Source organism: Bos grunniens, chromosome 6 (assembly GCF_055505025.1).
Source record: "Bos grunniens cultivar Pamir isolate PY7600 chromosome 6, Bosgru_T2T1.0, whole genome shotgun sequence".
NCBI classification, from domain to species: Eukaryota; Metazoa; Chordata; class Mammalia; order Artiodactyla; family Bovidae; genus Bos; species Bos grunniens.
The window spans coordinates 27,007,966-27,014,594 of record NC_141170.1 but is presented as its reverse complement, the minus strand read 5'-3'; the positions used below and the strand labels follow the sequence as shown (position 1 = coordinate 27,014,594).

The following is a 6,629-nucleotide window of genomic DNA, read 5'->3' as shown; positions in this document are numbered from 1 at the left end:
AATTTCACATAATTATACGGAGGCTGGAGGGGACCGTGCACGTCAGAAGCTGGGTGAGGCCCAGGTGTACCGTACACGAACCGACAATGAATTCCTAACCAACAGAGAACCCATTAAAGAAACAGAACCGAATCCTGCAGACGAGTAACATTTGAAATGCTTTGTGTGTCAGTTTTATTTTTTTCCAAGTTAAAACTACCACTGTTGTCAGAGGAAAATACAAGGCAGATGACAAATTCTAATTGAGTGAACCTAAGTCATATCACGGGGCTTCCCTGGCAGTTCAGCGGTAAAGAATCTGCCTGCACTGCGGAAGACCCAGGTTCGATCCATGAGTCGGGAAGATCCCCTGGAGAAGGGCATGTACTCTTGCCTAGAGAATCCCATGGACAGAGGAGCTTGGCAGGCTGCAGTCCATAGGGTTGCACAGAGTCAGACACAACTGAAGTGGCTAAGCAACAGCAGCAAGTTACATCACATCTCTTGTGCTGGCCTTTGCTCCAATGTTACCCTTGGTAGGCACATAGAAATGTACCAGAAAATGTACACATCCACAACCTGCAAGGGGAGTTCCTCCAACAGAGATTTCTAGAGAGTGAATTTGTATCCTGCATATATGTACAGTATACTTACGTGTACTTCAGGCCTATGTTCCTGGTGTGAATCCTATTTAGTTATTGCATATGTCTTTCAATACCCTACTAGCTTCAGTGCATAAAGATTTTATAGGTTTAGTTAAGAGCTTTAAATTTTTGTTCATAGATGAGATTTATCTATGAGATTTTTTATATCTACTTTGGTTTTGGCACGAGGTTTTTAACCTTTGTAAAATGACTAAAGAAGCTTTCTCTATGCTAACTTATGTTAGTATTTAACACACATGTATATTTCCTTATGTTTTTCTAATCAGATATGACTCTCCTCAAAGGATATTCAGATCTTCAGGGCTTCTGTGAGGATTATAACACTAATGCTTTAATTAACCCGCTTGAGCTACCAGAGAGTGGAGGACCTTCTTGCCCTGAGGCAGACTGTCTTAGACAAATATTTTGATTACTAGGCCAAAATCAATGAATTTCTTAAAAAATTTTTAATTTAAATTATTTATTTTTGGTTGCACTGGCTCTTCATTGCTACATGTGGGCTTTCTCTAGTTGCGGTGAGCAGGGGCTTTTCATTGTGATGCCCGGGCTTCGAATTGTGGTGGCTTCTTTTGTTTCAGAGCACCACCTCTAGGGTGCTTCGGAAGTAATGGTGTACAAGCTTCAGTACTTGTGGTGCATGGGCTTAGTTGTTCCATGGCATGTGGGATCTTAGTTCTCTGAACAGGGATTGAACCTCTGTCTCCTGCATTGGCAGGTGGATTCTTAACCACTGGACCACCAGGGAAGCCCCTGAATTTTTTTGTAAAATATTGAGACTAGGCTTGAAAGACTATGGGTTCTTGAACAGCTCTCTTATTTAAGAAAGCACTATTAGTCGCAAATATTAAAATGGCATTTTACATTTAAAATTTGTTTGATAGTAACAGTAATCTGGTGGCTCAGTTGGTAAAGAATCTGCCTGTAATGCAGGAGACACAGGTTTGATCCCTGGGTTGGGAAGATCCCCTAGAGAATGGATTGGCAACCCCTAGAGAAGGGATTTGATATTCTTGCCTGGAGAATCCACAGATAGAGAAGCCTGGCGGACTACAGTACATAGTTTTGCACAGAGTTGAAGACAACTGAAGCAACTTAGCATACACGCGCACATACACTAGACTACTGTTTTAGTATAGTGTGTTAGTTGCTCAGTCGTTTCCAGCTCTGTGCAATCACCATAGCCTGCCAGGCTCCTCTGTCCATTGGATTCTCCTGGCAAGAATACCGGAGTGGGTTGCCACGCCCTCCTCTAGGGGATCTTCCCAAGATGTGGGATTGAACCCACATCTCTTAAGTCTACCTGTATGGGCAAGAGCGTTCTTTACCACTAGCACCACCTGCGAAGCCCAGTCTAGCACGACTTTTTCCCCTTACATGAGTGGTTCCCAAACCAGAGTTCCAAGTATCTTAACTTTTATGTCACAAAACAAACTATATATAGATTTTATCTATATATAAGTTTATGTGGGTGTATGTATGTATCATATGTATGTCTATATTACATAATACTTTGGAGGAGATAGTCTGTAAAAAATCAAACTAGTAGACTGTCAAAAGGTCAGATTTCAGGGATAGTTGCAGCTCACATTATTACCAAGTCCAAGCTGGCTCTGCTCCCGGCAGGACAGGCCAATGAATCTGAGTGAGGAAGTGTTGAGGCAAGGAATATGACTTTATTGGGAAAGCTCAGAAAGCTTCCCACTGAGAAGATACCAACCGAATGTTTCAAAATGACCATCTTCTGGGGGTGGGGGGTGGTCCTCTGAGTGCCAGGTTCTTCTACTGAACAGAGATGGGGGAGGTGAGGAAACAAAGTAAAAAGGTCATTAATCCTTTCTAATATGTCCTACAATGGCAAGCCTCAGGCAAGGGGATGTGTTAATTTCTTCCTTCTTGCCATCCAGCAGGTGGACAGGGTCAGGCTGAGAGGGCAGGATTCTCTGAGGCAGGCCGTTATGTATGATTATAATAATAAACATGAGGAAATGCAAGTCAAAGAACAGTTCCAATGTGGAGTCAGAATTGGCTTTTCCCTTCAACAACAGAGCTCTCTCCTTTCTTACTCTAATAGTATTTGTGTCTCTACCCACCTCAGACACCTCTGTGTTCTCAGTTATTCTGGTTCATTTTTATTAAGATTTTTAAAACATCATTATTTCTTCCTGTTTTAAAGATATAAAACTCCGGCTAATTTATTTTGGCCAAAGGGAGAATACCAGAAGAGCACTGGTGCTGTTGTCGCCACGTGTTCCAGGAAACAAAGTCACTCAGAAGGACAATGCAGGTAGTGGAGTGCAGTTTATTACACTGGCAGGGCCAAGGCAGAGTCTCCTCTTAGCCAAGGACCCAGTTTTTGTGAAAACCTTATATACCCTAAGTGTATAAGGTTCCCTGAAACTAGTCTGAACAAAGGAAAAAGAAAGATACAATCAAAATTAATCCGTGATCACATGCCTTAAGCCTAGGTAGTTAACAGTGAACAATTATCAATAGGCCTGTGGTCATACCCCAATAAGCATAACAGAATGTATGATTCTATTAGGTTATACAGATAATTAGGGTATTCTTTTAGGCGATGGAGGGCCCTGGGGCTCTTCCTTCCAGGGGCCTGGTTTTGCAGTTGGTATATTATTTCCATAGATACTGGGCATATAGCTCAAAGTCCACAGTCCAGCCCAAGACAGAGTCCTGCTTTCAAGATAGAGCTTGTTCTGTTTCCTCCTTCAGTGCAATCCCAGGAAAGACAATTCAAGACTAGGTAAACTTGGAAACTCCAATTCTAATTCACAGTGAAGTGAGTCAGGCTGGGACCTGGGACACTTGGTTTCAATGCTTGCACCTGGACACACACCTCTCCTGGAACAACAAAAATACAAAGAAACTCTATGGGACTAAAAATAACTGTGTGCTAGATATGCAGATGACACCACCCTTATGGCAGAAAGTGAAGAGGAACTCAAAAGCCTCTTTATGAAAGTGAAAGTGGAGAGTGAAAAAGTTGGCTTAAAGCTGTTGAATTCAGAAAACGAAGATCATGGCATCCAGTCCCATCACTTAATGGGAAATAGATGGGGAAACAGTGGAAACAGTGTCAGACTTTATTTTTCTGGGCTCCACAGTCACTGCAGATGGTGACTGCAGCCATGAAATTAAAAGATGCTTACTCCTTGGAAGGAAAGTTATGACCAACCTAGATAGCATATTCAAAAGCAGAGACATTACTTTGCTAACAAAGGTTCGTCTAGTCAAGGCTATGGTTTTTCCAGTGGTCATGTATGGATGTGAGAGTTGGACTGTGAAGAAGGCTGAGCACCGAAGAATTGATGCTTTTGAACTGTGGTGTTGGAGAAGACTCTTGAGAGTCCCTTGGACTGCAAGGAGATCCAACCAGTCCATTCTGAAGGAGATCAGCTCTGGGATTTCTTTGGAAGGAATGATGCTGAAGCTGAAACTCCAGGACTTTGGCCACCTCATGTGAAGAATTGACTCATTGGAAAAGACTCTGATGCTGGGAGGGATTGGGGGCAGGAGGAGAAGGGGACGACAGAGGATGAGATGGCTGGATGGCATCACTGACTCGATGGACGTGAGTCTGAGTGAACTCCGGGAGTTGGTGATGGACAGGGAGGCCTGGCATGCTGCGATTCATGGGGTTGCAAAGAGTCGGACACGACTGAGCGACTGATCTGATCTGAAGATGCAGAGAGATAAAAAAAAATCCAACTTCCTCTTTCGAGGGAACCTGGAGCAAAAACAGAATGTTAGGAGCAAAAGCAGAGTACTGAGCATTCACCTTGGACACAGCACCACCCGAAGGAGTGGGCAAAACACCTAAATCACTCCTTTGCCCCCAGCCATATACCCCTCCCCTCACCCCACATAAGGAATAAGCTTCTCCCCCACTCTGGGGAACCAGCATTCAAGGGGATCTGTTGTTTATTCTCCCTGTCTTTGCAGCATGGGCCGCTAGTCAATTTCTATTGATTGGGGAAGGCCAAGACCTCTGTTTCCTAACAGAGGGAGGGAGAGGACTGGGGACACTGATAATATTTATTTCGTGAATGTGGAAATGTGAATTACTAACTGCTGCCTGAGACAGGATTTGCTCTTTTGGAAGTCTAATATGAGTCTAGGAGGGCTCGGAAGTTTCTTTCTTGCAAGACGGATTCTCCTGCAGTCTTGTTTTGGATTTCAAAGGTCTGTGAAAAAGGGAACAGATGACCCTGTGTTTGTAGCGTTGAGCACGAGAGGGTTTAAGAATACAAGGAAACACAGTTTATTCTTGTTTGGGAAGGAAGACACTGATCACGAAGCTGGTTTCCACTGGCGGAGTGTGATCCCTACGGCTGTGCAGACTCCGGAGACTGCACAGATATGAGGGAGGGGGGCGCTTGTGTGAGGTTGTCCGTCTACTTTGCCAGAGTCAAAGAGAGTGTTTATGCAACTGACCTTTCAGGTTAAGGGCGATCATTTGCTGCTTATTTGAAAGAAAGCATGTTTTGTCCTTGGGCTTGAACCTTTAAACGGACAACCTACTTTTATCGACCCAAGGACTGGACTGTCAAACGTACGGTTTTGTGTGTGTGTGTGTGTTTTGTCAAGTTTCATCTTTCCTTACTTGCTGTTTTAGTTACCTGGACAGCGGCTTGTTGAACCGCGCCAAATGTCAACATCGACGTTACTTGTCCCAAGGCTTTCAAGATAGAAGCTAACTTATATTGTCTAAGTTTGTGCAGCGTCTTTACCTTTATAAGTTTTCTTGGAACTGCGCCACTAACAATGCTAGGAACCGGACGCGCGTTAAATGAGGTCACGAAAGGGGTGTGGAATATGTAGATACGAGCAGTGACTGCTGGTCGTGCTTAAGCAACATATATATTTCCTAAGAGTTTAGACAATTTCCAGATGTCAAATGCTGCTGGTGGTAATTATCTCTTGGAAACTCTTTATACTTCAGAAGGGGAGTAGTACAGACTGCATGAGAAAAGTCGTCCTACGTAGAGAGTGATTTGGATCTGATGGTGTGGTACCAAGTTTGGTTAGCAACTCATACTTACCTGGCAGGGGAGATACCATGATCATGAAGGTGGTTTTCCCAGGGTGAGGCTCATCCATTGCACTCCGGCTGTGCTGACCCCTGCGATTTCCCCAAATGTGGGAAACTCGACTGCATAATTTGTGGTAGTGGGGGACTGCGTTCGCGCTTTCCCCTGGTTTTTCTTTGTCTAAGAATAGAAGTTTGGGCTTTTTTTGCTACTCACTGCGATCTTTACTTTTTTTTCTAACGTGTGGCAGTTTGTTGTCTATCATTTAGATACTAAATTGATATTCTGCAGTTCCGTAATAGCACACCTAGTTATCCTATCGTTAACTGTTTTCTAGAACTTGCTTGAGTTCACGGTCGTTGAGTTGCTGATACTTTCCCGATTTTTTTGCCGTTTCCTTTTTTTTTTTTTTGGTTTTCGGTCTTTCCCAGAGTCAGCCTTTTTTCCCATGAATCGCTTTTTCCAAAGTACTTCAGCGCGTAAAGCGCGCGGCTTGTTTTCCGTCATTAGCTCCGCCCTCTTGTGGGTGTGCGCAGAGGCGAGTGTCAGACCCCAGAGCGGCCGCGCGGTTTTTGGTTTTTGGTTTTCAAAGCACTACTTTCTGAGAATGCAGTACGTTAACCGCGGCTTTCAAAGTGTTCAGAAAAGTCAGTTTTTACAGGTCGAACGTCGAAATGCAGGAGCTCCCTTTCTTTTCCTGGGAAGAATTTGCACTTTCCTCTTCTTTCTCTGCTACCTCTGTGAATTACTTGCTGTTGGCCTTTCTTTGATTTTGAAGCCAGCACTGTTAGCATCTTGTGTCCGCTGACTTCTATCTTCTCTGGTCTTTCCTATTAATAGGCCGTCTTGGTAGTTTGCTGTACTGCTCTCCGGCTCAAATCCTTAATCACATCTGCCAAAATTTCTTTTTTTGTATGAAGTAACATATTCGCTGTGGTGT

At 43.7% G+C, this 6,629-nt stretch overlaps 1 non-coding gene across 1 annotated transcript; it reads left to right on the top strand.

Moving 5' to 3' along the window:
* Positions 1–5,693: 5,693 nt before the first annotated feature.
* LOC147370455 (U1 spliceosomal RNA) lies at positions 5,694–5,857 on the top strand. Its single transcript, XR_015166296.1, has one exon. It is a non-coding gene; the product is annotated as a U1 spliceosomal RNA (small nuclear RNA).
* The last annotated feature ends 772 nt before the right edge of the window (positions 5,858–6,629 follow it).